At 43.2% G+C, this 12,122-nt stretch overlaps 1 pseudogene; it reads left to right on the forward strand.

Annotated features, from left to right (window-relative positions):
• Positions 1–724: 724 nt before the first annotated feature.
• LOC132567656 (small ribosomal subunit protein uS17-like) lies at positions 725–1,282 on the forward strand (annotated as a pseudogene).
• The last annotated feature ends 10,840 nt before the right edge of the window (positions 1,283–12,122 follow it).

Raw genomic sequence — 12,122 nt, forward strand, 5'->3', positions numbered from 1 at the left:
GGGGGGGGGACAGTGGGAGGGCTTCTAGTATCCTGGCCCCACTGATGGACCTCCTAAAGGCACTTGGGTTTTTTGGCCACTGTGTGACAAGAGTGTTTGACTGGATAGGCCGTTGGCCTGATCCAAAAAGGCTTCTCTTATGCTCTCTTAATGCGACATCCTCTTTAAAAAGAAAAGGGGGGGGGAAGGTTCAGGCTTTCCTTCCCAGTCAGCATTAATGAAGGACGGCATTAAGCCCTTCCTTTTATACAAAGGAGGGTACTTGTTTTGAGAGCTGCAAAAAAGCGACAGAATTTTAACTGTGCCGCTTCATAGGGAAAGGGCTAATGTGCTCGAAATCCTTACAGTTGAAACATTTTAAAATACATTCTCTATAAGCAACGATCACCACAGCAACACTGAACTTTTATCCCCTTCCCACACCCTGCTTCTCATGAGTAAGAAGTGTTTTCTGTCTCTCCTTGTGACACTGCCAATGCAATACCTCAGCACAAAGTCTCTTTGCAGGGGCCCTACCACATTCATACTTCAGGGAAAACACGTTCACAGGGCAGGGGCTGATTTATATTTAATACTTACTTTTGGAGTGCAGAGCTCTCTTTGGGTCATATTTAGCATCCTGCTGTGGCTCAGATCCAAATGGAATGAGACTCACAGCAAAGACAAGGTCTGTTAGGGATGAAGGGAGCAGTGACGGCCAGAATGAAGAGTCTCTCTTCTCTTTCCAACTCGGGAGGCTCAAGATGACGGACACGCAGACCAAGAGGGCTTACCAGAAGCAGCCCATGATCTTCCAGAACAAGAAGCGGGTGCTTTTGGGAGAGACCGGCAAAGAGAAGCTCCCCCGCTACTATAAGAACATTGGCTTGGGCTTCAAAATCCCCGAAGAGGCTATTGAGGTTACTTACATTGACAAGAAATGCCCCGTTACTGGTAATGTGTCCATTTGGGGCTGCATTTTGTCAGGTGTTGTCACCAAGATGAAGACACAGCACACTATCGTCATCCGGCAGGACTACCTGCATTTACATCCACGAGCACAACCGCTTTGAGAAGCACCACAAGAACATATCAGTGGACTTGTCCCCCTGCTTCCGAGATGTGCAGATCGGGGACATTGTGACAGTGGGTGAGTGCCATCCGCCCAGTAAGACAGTCCGCTTCAATGTCCTCAAGGTGACCAAGGCTGCTGGTACCAAGAAGCAGTTCCAAAAGTTCTGAAGTCTATTTTCGTTTGTTGGGATGTACAAATAAACTTTTTGTAAAGACCAAAAAAAAAAAATTCTCTTTCCAATGTTTTCATTAAAAGAGCACTATAATGCCAGCCAGGGCTTTTTTTGTAGCAGGAACTCCTTTGCATATTAGGCTACTTCCCCCTGATGTAACCAATCCACCTGGAGTTTATAGCAGGCCATGTACTAAGGGCTTTTGGAGGATTGGCTGCATCATGGGGTGTGACCTAATATGCAAAGGAGTTTCTGCTACAAAAAAAAAAAGCCCTGGCTGGCATTATAGCGCTGCAGGCCTGTGGTTGGTCATTCATATCACTAATACGCAGCCACGGACTCATGGTTGGATTGTTGTTTCTTAATCTCACTCTGTGTGAGCGTAAGCAGACAAGCACATACACGCTCCTGGCTGCGTTCTATGGGTGTGCTGAAGCACACATCAGAATGGGGTTGGGGGGGGGGGAGAAGAAGACTTTAGATTTATACCCCGCCCTTCTCTCTGAATCAGAGTCTCAGGCTTACAATCTCCTTTATCTTCTTCCCCCACAACAAACACCCTGTGAGGTGGGTGGTGCTGAGAGAGTCTCCCAGAAGCTGCCCTTTCAAGGACAACTCTGCAAGAGCTATGGCTGACCCAAGGCTATTCCAGCAGCTGCAAGCGGAGGAGTGGGGAATCAAACCTGGCTCTTCCAAATAAGAATCTGCACATACTTAATCACTACACCAAACTGGCTCTCAGGACATGCTGGAAACAGAGTGGAACACTCACACCAGTCAACTCATGCATTTCCATGGCACACTCTGGCAATCAGATGCCTGGAACCCCTCCATGGAAGTGCTTTGCTGAGAATGCCGTGGGAATTTGCCACGGGTTATTTAATCCACCTAGGAGTCATTTTATAATGAGGTAAGGATGAGTGGAACACAGGAGCCATATGTGCTCATTTGATCATGCCCATTGTAATTGTTACCACATGTGCAGCCCCCAGGGGGCCTTGAGTCTGTGCATCAAACAATGCAGCCACCCACTGCAGTGAAGACTAACTATTAGGGTATGGATGCAGACGCTCCCCCAACTGCACTTACTTCTGCATCATCAATTGTCTTCTAAACTGTAGCAGAACTTTAAAACTATGCATGCAATGCCACAGTGATATCACCACCACTGCAAACTATTTATGTGACATTTTAAGAATGTTCAATGTATCAAAGATTTCAGGTTTTCACGGCTGGTAACATCATTAGGGTTTGTAGAATCTTTCGGGATCAAGTGCCGTGTTCTACTGGAGAAAGTTTTCCTTCCAGACGTTTCGTTCTCAGCTGCGGAGAACATCCTCAGTAGCGTTGCAGCCAGAGCAGGCGCTCTGACCTTCTTGGCTGCTGTGCATTGCACCCACTGCAGTGAAGACTAACTATTAGGGTATGGATGCAGACGCTCCCCCAACTGCACTTACTTCTGCATCATCAATTGTCTTCATACAGTTCACATGAAGTATATCCTATAATAGCATCTTAATAGACATTTCTGGTTTAGAAAGGGGCATTAACTGGCCACTGGTTAAATTGAATGGTTTTTTTAGCTAATTAATTGGGTAGGAAATTAGGGGTTAGCATTAATTAATTATTTAGGGAATATTAGTTGGCAGTGGGAGAGCAACTTGGATTAGGAAGGGTGGCTTTTAGTTGGAAAGGGCGGAGTGGGAAGTATATTGAACAACACACAGTTACAGCGGTGTAGCCTTATATTGGTCTGAGCCTGTCGCGGAAACCAATAGGGGATGACCAGCCTAGGGATCCCAGTACTCCTGGGGAGGGGAAGGTATGACAGTGGGAGCAGACACAGATGTAAGGGAAGGCGGCTGAGATGTGAAAGAGCTCAACCCCCTTCCAGTCTGTATCCCATTCCAACGGTAGCAGGTTGTGGGGTCAGGTCAAATTACTCGCCTCTGTCATTGGTGTTATGTAATGCCAGGTCCATTGATAATAAGACCTAAATCCTTCGGGACTTCCTTTGTGAACAAAAAATGGACCTGGCTTGCGTGACTGAGACCTGGGTGAGAGATGGGGAGACAGTAGCTCTCTCCCAGGTGGCTCCCTCGGGATACTCAGTCTTTTACCAGTCACGGACTAGCGAGTGGGGGGGAGGTGTGGCCCTATTCATATGGGAGGCTTACTCCTTCCGGGCCCTCCCGTCTCCAAAGATTGATGGCATCGAATGTGCTGGTCTGGCATGGGATGTTGGGGAGGGTTTGGTGGTCTGACTGGTGTACCGACTGCCTAATGCCCCGACCAGCACCTTACCGTCCCTGATGGAGGCTGTAACAGGCTGGGTATTGGAACACCCAAGGCTTTTGGTCCTGGGTGATTTCAATGTCCATGCTGATCATACAAACTCTAGTCAGGCGGCAGACCTGGTGTCATCCATGGTGACACTAGGACTCTCCCAATTTGTTACAACACCCATGAATCAGGCCAGACACATGCTGGATTTGATCTTTGCGACCGGAGTCTTAGTGTACTGGATCACTGCAGAAGCAGTGCCATGGTCGGACCACTACGCCCTAAAGGCTCATATGGAAGTGCCACCCAAAACCTGTTTAGGCAGTGAGCATATTTTAGCTTGCCCACGGACCCAGATGGACCCAGTATGGTTCCAGATAGCCCTGCAGGACCCCTGGGCCCGCGGCGATTCTCTAGAGGACCTGGTTGAGACCTGGCAAGACCAGCTCACCATGGCCATTGATGAGATCGCTCCATAGTGCCCTCTGTGCCCTTGTTCAAAGCTGGCCCCATGGTATAACCCAGAGCTGCAGCTGTTGAAACAAAGACTCAGACAGCTAGAAAGGCGGTGGTAGAATACTCGAAGCGACCAGAACATCTTATAGAGAATTTATGAGGTCCTATGAGATGGCAGTCAAAGCCATGAAGAAAGCTTACTTTGCGACTAAGATTGCATCTGCAAATTCATGCCTGGCACAATTATTTAGAATCAATTGGAATCTTACAACTCTGCCACAAGGCAGACAAAAATGTAGGGAATTGGATATAGGCTGTGAGACTTTTGCGACTTTTTTGCAGATAAGATCTCGTCGCTGCGCAACGACCTCCCTGCCACTGTTGAAACAGTAAGAGAACTTGAGGCTCCGTACTGCTTTTCTGGACCAGCTGTGGATCGTTTTACAACACTCAGCCTGGAGGAAGTCAACAGAATTTTCTCTACTGTGCGCCCAACAACATGTGACCTGGACCCTTGCCCATCCTGACTGATTAAAGCTTGCCGGTTGGAGCTACGATACCCCATACGGGATATTGTAAATAGATCCCTCTCTGAGGGGCTCTTTCCAGGGCCCCTCAAAGAGGCAGTGGTCCGCCCTCTCTTGAAAAAAACATCACTAGATCCAGCCGAATTGGCACACTATTGGCCGATCTCGAATTTGCCCTTTTGGGGCAAAATTATTGAGAGGGCAGTAGCGCTACAGTTACAGAATTTTCTGGAGGATGCTTCCATCCTGGACCTCCATCAGTCCGGTTTTCACCCAGGTCATGGGGTGGAGACAGTACTGGTTGCCCTGATGGATGATCTCCAGCAGCATCTGGACTGATGGAAGCCAAGCCCCATTCTCCAATCAAGTTCTGTTCTCCTATGCAACTCCAATCCAACTCTTGCCAGTGTTTTGAAGCACCAGCCCTGCCACCCTCCAATCCTAACACTGCTCTCTCTCTGGAAGCCAAACCCTGTCCTCCAATCCAGAGCCATCCTCCAATCTAACACTGCTGCTGTGCTGTCTCTTTCCTGCCTCTCTTGCATCTTGCTGGTCAGCAAGCCATCCCCAAGCCAGCAAGGCAAGTGCCATTATGGCCTCCAGTTCCTGGCCACCTCCATCCCTCAGATTCCCAAACTGGCAAGGCAAGTGCCGCCAGACTCCAGGTGGGATCTGGTGCAACCCAATGCAAAATTTGTTTGATATTGTAACTCTACATGTAAGACAATCTGGGAGATAAAGAATTGAGAGAGAACTCCTCTCTCTGTCTCCCGCTCTCTCTCTCTCTCTCTCACACACACACACATTTGGCAGTTGGCCCCACCCTCTCATCAGTTAGATGTTAAGCCTCTTCTGCCATTTGTCAAGGCAATTTTAGGTGGAAGTGCCTCCTGGGGAACATTTTACGCCCTCCTTTCTGCTGGCCCAGCTGTCTCAGGCTCCCTTGTGCAGCCAGTTTAAAGGAGTTGTGTGGTGGAGCCTGAGATAGCTGAGCTGGTGGAGAGAGACCCAACAGCTGAACAGAACCGGCCAAAGTTTGGTAAATGTTCAGGGAGCACATATTCCCCAAACATCAGTTCCTGAGCTCTGATTGACTCAAATTTTGGCTCATGCGTTGGTTCATGCTCATCCTTAATCTTTACCTTGTTCGAAGAACTTAATAGCAGTGTCAGAACTGTCAGTGTCACCCATTCTGTGCTGTGCAGCCATTCACAGCACAACTACTGGAACTCTGTACACTACTCCAAGTGCACAGAAGCAGAGATCCATGCACATGTACTAGATATGCAGATTCCATCCTTGATGAGTGCATGTGTCTGTGGTAGATAATGTTCTGCTACTTTGTTCTGAAAGAAAGCAAACAAGACTTTCAATACAATATCGGTATTTGACTTGGGGACTTCATTCCCAAAACTATTTCTACATACCATAAAAATTGACTTCCAACAGTTCAAGAATAAATTGGTTCAAAGAAAGGTACCAGTTTATTTTTCTTGTTTTTCAAGTCTGTGTAAATATAGAAAGGAAAATGCAGCAGTGTGGATCTTTTTAATACCTATAGGTGGAAATGTATGCATATATCAAGGTATAGTCCATAAAGTATACTGAATGCTTTATGAAGTCCAGCAATTTGTCAAATCAAAGCATATGAAGTTTTCCCACCTTTGCATTCTTACTTCTTATAATTGTGCTTATCTCTTTAAAAGAAAATTGTGTTGACAAATGCTACCTATGCTAATCTTGATTACAAGGATACAATTATCCAAAGGACAAACTATTTCAATATCATCTCCTGTTACAAAAGGCATATATTACTTCTGACAGAGAATCTATTCAATATACCTTTTGTCCAATGGGGTCATAAACCCCCCCTGCAAGATCACCAAACAATGAAAAATTGACTGTCCCAGTTGTCTTTTTATATGTTCAAGTTAAGAGTATTGTCAGAAGAAATTATAATCAAATTTTTATGTCTCTGTCCTTCAAATATCTTTCTAAGCTGTCAAGAGATTTAATAGAGTCAAAAGCATTTAGAGAAAAGGATGTACAGATGTAACCAAAATTTAATATTTTGTAAACTATTAAAAATGTTTAAAATTTTGGATATCAACTGAAAGGAATTTGCTTCCTGTAAAAACAGTGCATATGTAGACTGCAGGCATGATGACTACGTTCCCAAACTGTAGGTGTGTCAGGGCACACTAGGTGGGCTTGATGAACAAGAAAGACAGAAACTAAGGCTCCTGCAAGATTATAGCCATGCCTCATTCAAATCAGCCTCCTCTGAGGGCTGGTGTCCTGTAGTGTCTGTGTTCTGAAAGTAACAGGAGTTATCTAATCTCACCCAGTGCATTGACACACAAGAACTGCTGAAAGAGGACACCTGTTGCATCTTGTATGAATCTCTGGTTCCCATTAAGCTGTAAGTTCCCGTGGCACAGAGTGGTAAGGCTGCAGTACTGCAGTCCTAAGCTCTGCTCACGACCTGAGTTTGATCCTGGTGGAAGCTGGGTTCAGGTAGCCGGCTCAAGGTTGACTTAGCCTTTGATCCTTCCGAGGTCGGTAAAATGAGTACCCAGCTTGCTGGGGGGGGAGTGTAGATGACTGGGGAAGGCAATGGCAAACCACCCCGTAAAAAAGTCTGCCGTGAAAATGTCGTGATGCGACGTCACCCCAGAATTGGAAATGACTGGTGTTTGCACAGGGGACTATCGTTACCTTTATTACCAGGAGATCCACATAGCAACTTAAAACAGCAGTGAAAACACCAATATCACAAGGAACTCAATAAAAATTAAATAATAAATAGAAAACAACCACCAATAGATCACCCCCACAAACCCAGTTCAATTCATTTGCACTCTCTGAAATAAAGTCATTTTTCACTGGCACTTAAAGACCCGCAAGGATGGAAATGTGAGCAACATGAAGGGACATTTGTTCATTTATGGTGAACTTCCATAAAGCTAAGAAATTCTGTATACAAATGCATTTATAATACAGAAGATTTTAAAAATCAACATACACATGAAGCCAGAAACTTTTCTTCTGGGATTGATAGACAGGCAGCTTGAAAATAGTTATGGGCATTGCAGATGATTGTAAATCTTCCCCCATGGAAGCAGATGTGCCTTCTGCTCATGGAACAGGTTCTTGGATACACGCAATTGATTTTAAACAACATTCCAAATAATAAATTAAGGCTGTCAACCAAATAAGATTTGATTGTAAAGAGGGACCCCTGGCTAATTAATTTATACCCCTATAATAATGAATGAAAGCATGCTTTTGCCTTTCAAACTAGGGTGTCTGATGTAACTTTCCGTTGGGGCCCAGACACTGCCCTAGTGGGTGTGTATTCAAGTTTGTGGATTAGATAAGAGAGAGTGACCTCAGAGGCGTCTTGCTGTATTAGATAAAGTAAAGGGGACAAGTCATGAAATTTTACTAGAGAGCTGCGAGAAGGCGGGGAAATTGAAATTAGATAAACCTGTGAGCCTGCCTGCTTGCTGGCTTGCCTGTTAAGAAGACTGTCTGTGTGCTGTATGGTTCAGTTCAGTTTTGGGGGGCAATTATGCCACACTGAGGTCTGCTTTGGTACCAGAGTAAAAACCTCACTTCATACCAGAAATATTGTGCAGACCTCGTTATTTTTCTGCTACAATTGTCTCCGTTTTAACTGATTCACCCAACTCAGTTACATATTGCAGTACCACAGTATAGACTTTTTATTTATCTTGATGGAAAGGAAACAATTTCTCTTAAGAGCAAAGATAATTCATTATTTAATAAAAAAAATTCCACACATTGCTTAGAAAGAAGTGCCTTCTTGTATATTTTATTTTTATTAACACCTGAGAATATGAAATATTAATATGATACTCAAGTGCAAAAAGGTTTAAATGTGTTCAAAGCCATTCAGAATATCAAAATCCAGTTTAAGAGATCTATTTATATTGTTTTCAATCACCTTTTAGTATCACCTTTCATAGCTTGAGTTAATATTGTGCAGGAATTCATAGCAGTTTTACTCTTAAATGTAAACAGCCTGTGACCTTTGTATATAATTTGGAAGGAAAAATCTATTTTTAGGTTTCATGTTCATCATATTCAAAAATTATAACCTATGCTTGCACAATTTGTGGAACTTTTTTCACAAGACTGTTGGTTCCATTGCATCTCAGAATGTTATCATAATATAGTCTGGTTCTAGTTGCATGGATGACTTTCAGATGTGGTGAGGTCTGACAAAGCAGACAAGCTATGTGCAGCTCACCACATCTAAGTTAGGCTCAACCCTTGTCCCTATTAGTATCAAGCCAGGCTGTGCTGGTGAAGCAGGAGAAGAAGGTAACAAATGCCTCTGCAAGAGGGTGTAGTTCTGACTGCTTTGAAAGAGGTGGTCATGAAGCTCCTCCTGAACAAAGCATCCCTAGACCCTGCCAACTTAGCTACTGCTCAGTGATCAATATTCCATTCTTGGTGCTTGAGTAGATGGTGGCTATCCAGTGTTGGGGTGTCTGCTGCTCAGTCCTGTTATGGTTATGCTATGAAGTCTTGTCTTCCATGCTGACATATGCAGAAAAGATTGACCAGGAATTTGGAGTCTTCTGCTGTGTTCCATTCCTCATCAGCTGAATTGTCTGGCACTCTGGAAGTGCTGGAACTCATGAACAGGTGGCGCATGATTAAGGTAATGGAATGGATGAAGGCCAATAAACTGAAGTTTCTGAGGTGGGGGGGCACCGGAGATGGAACTTTTTCAGTAGTGGCACCTTGTCTTTAGAATGTGCTCTGGTGCCTGCCTTACTATTTATTAGGCTCCAGGCTTTTAGCTAAAGAGTTTTATCTTTTAAATAATTTATGGTCTGCTTCTGACATTTTATTTACACCATTCTAGCTGCTCCATGTGTATTTCATGTTGTTGTTACACCCTGACTGGTTTGAATAGTGTTGGCCTACTGTTTATTGCTTGTACTTTGAAAATGTTAGCCTGTTTATAATGATAATATTTAATAACTTTGTTTTTTGAAATACTTGTGTTGTAATATTTATGTTTTATTATCTGTAAACTGCCTTGAACAGGTCTCTGGAGAGAAGGTATATTTTCTAAAGTAAATAATTAAATACTGAGACAGAACATTACATCTGTTCTTTTTTGCCTTTTATGCAAAATGGAAAAATGACTCATTCCTTATTCTAGGCTTGACAATATGTGAGTTGGAGAAGACAATCTTTCTCTAGTTTAAGATGCTCTTTTGTTAGGGATTCCATTCTGAGGAAAGGTTTCAAAACTTTGCTCTGTAGAGTAGTAGGACAATTGTGAGATCCACCCTCCTGATGGAATTTTATGGATGCTTCACTGGATCTGGGTATTGATGGATTGGAGGGACAGAACATCTGTAGCAGAGGAGGTGATCTTTCATTTCACACAGGAACATAGTCATATACTGCTTTTGGAAAATGTTGTTTGCTTCTTGAATATGCACTCTCCAAGACAAGCAGCATGACTGAGATATATTTTCTGCTTCTGATCTGGCAAGTAGTATAAATTTGCACATGTGAAAGCATGCCTTAAGATGTGCTGCTATAGGTGCAACTATATCCTTTAGCAGGCTTGTAATCCTGACTTGATTGTACATGTTCAGATAAATGAATGCAAAGATACTCCATTTCTCCAGCGCTCTCTTCTTCTAAGTAAGTTTGACTGTCTTTAAAATATCCTTCAAAGAGGCTGTAAAGAGTTTTTCTTCAAAGAGAGTTGTAATTTCTCAGTGATTATGTGATAGATAATAAAAAGAATGGTTTCTCCCAACTATGCTCAGCTGACATGTAAACTGTAGAGTGGGATATAAGTATACACTATAAGTGGAGGACATGATTATCTATTAACTTAAATTAGAATATATTACTTAACTGAAAGTGCAGCAAAAAGACCAATCATTGTCAGAGTGACCTCACATAGATCTAATGCTATGTGTTTGCTCTGTGTTTGAAAGAGGAAGAGAGACAGCATGCACATAAACATAAATTGCTGCCTCCATAGGGTCATAATATTTAGATTCATGCTCTATTGCTACTAAACATTAAATACCCATTACCTATCAGAAATTCCTAGGGACAGTGTATTTGATTGACTCTATTTGTTGCATTGAGCTGGCAATTTGCACCAAGCTAGTATATAAAATTTATCTTGCTCCTACTATCCCTGAACACCAGATGTTTTCCATTAATAAGGCCCACAGCTACCCTCTGCAGCAGAACGTTTCTTGTCTGCCTGTCACTGGGCTCTTTCATGGCCTTTCAGAGAGTGTGAGATGCACCTGGAGCTGTACAGATGTACGGGTAAGACAAGTAAAAAGGAAATGCTGGAAGTGCAGCATAAACATGGTATGCCATGCATATTTTTTTGACAGAGGCATTTGAGGGAATTTGGAATTATCTGTGTTTTTTGAAGGCCTTTCAACATCAATTACAGCCAGGCCCCCAAAATTGCCATGCTGCATTAAATCATTGGGTTTGATAACTTGCTTTAACTAGCAAGACTTTGATTATTCAGAACAGAAAGAGTTAGTCCCTGGTAATGCACCTGGCTTGCTCTCACAAAAGATGCATATGACGCTTCGGAAAAATGGCAATATTCTCCTTGCTCTCTTCTTTGTTCCTGGAAACATGATGTTAGATTAGCTACAGAACAGTGACTCAGGATGTATGTTCTAAATGAATAATGGTACAGAACTATTTTACTCATCACAATATACTATATACCAAGTCAAACTCAGTCCATCAGTCATAAATTGTGGCCTGCATGTTGCTATGCTATCTCTTCTTTTTGTAGTTTTTTACAGGCAGCAAAACCCAGGATATTTAACTAAATAACTGGTGGGAAGAGTCTGTTTTAATGGCTCACAAATTGTGCAAGTTTGCATCAAGCCATGCAGACCAGACTGTAGTAGCAAATGGAAGTTGTTATGTGGGCTGCCAGATATTTATACTTTTTTTGGGGGGGGGGGGTTAGCACAGTGCCAGACAAACTATGGGTATGGGAAATTCCAGACTACAAATAAGGACACAAGATACAGTAGGATAGGATAGACCATGCAAATCTAACATTGGGTTGTGTGGCAGAATTTGAGTAAAGAGACCTGAAATTCATGTATATGACCATTACAGTTGCTTAGAGAACATGATTATTGAAGATCTTTTGTTCTCTCCCATCATCCTCTGTAGCATGGATGTGGTGCTCCAAGCAAGTGCCCTGTGTCCTACCAAATAGTTTACTTTCCAGGAAGCACCAAGTACCATCTTTAAGAGATAACCCCTATGTAAGGCAATAAGTTCAGCCTTGGGGTTTTCAGAGGGACTTGACCTGGTAGATAAGTTAGGGACTAGTGGTGCCCTTAGGGGAGGGAGGTTTGCTTTGTGTTTAGTTAATGAACATACCTTTTGACATGCACCTATTTAGCATATACTGGGTTCAAAGTATATAAATACTGTTGTTCTTTACAGATTGGGGCTACCAGCTGACTGCTCCTTTTGTGAGCCTCAAATGACAGCCAAGCCTCTTTGTTTCTTACTTTGTATTTTTGAAAGTGTACACTTCCCCCCCCCCCACCCTTGTCTACTTTTT

The sequence above is a fragment of the Heteronotia binoei genome, chromosome 2 (genome assembly GCF_032191835.1).
Source record: "Heteronotia binoei isolate CCM8104 ecotype False Entrance Well chromosome 2, APGP_CSIRO_Hbin_v1, whole genome shotgun sequence".
Taxonomy (NCBI): Eukaryota; Metazoa; Chordata; class Lepidosauria; order Squamata; family Gekkonidae; genus Heteronotia; species Heteronotia binoei.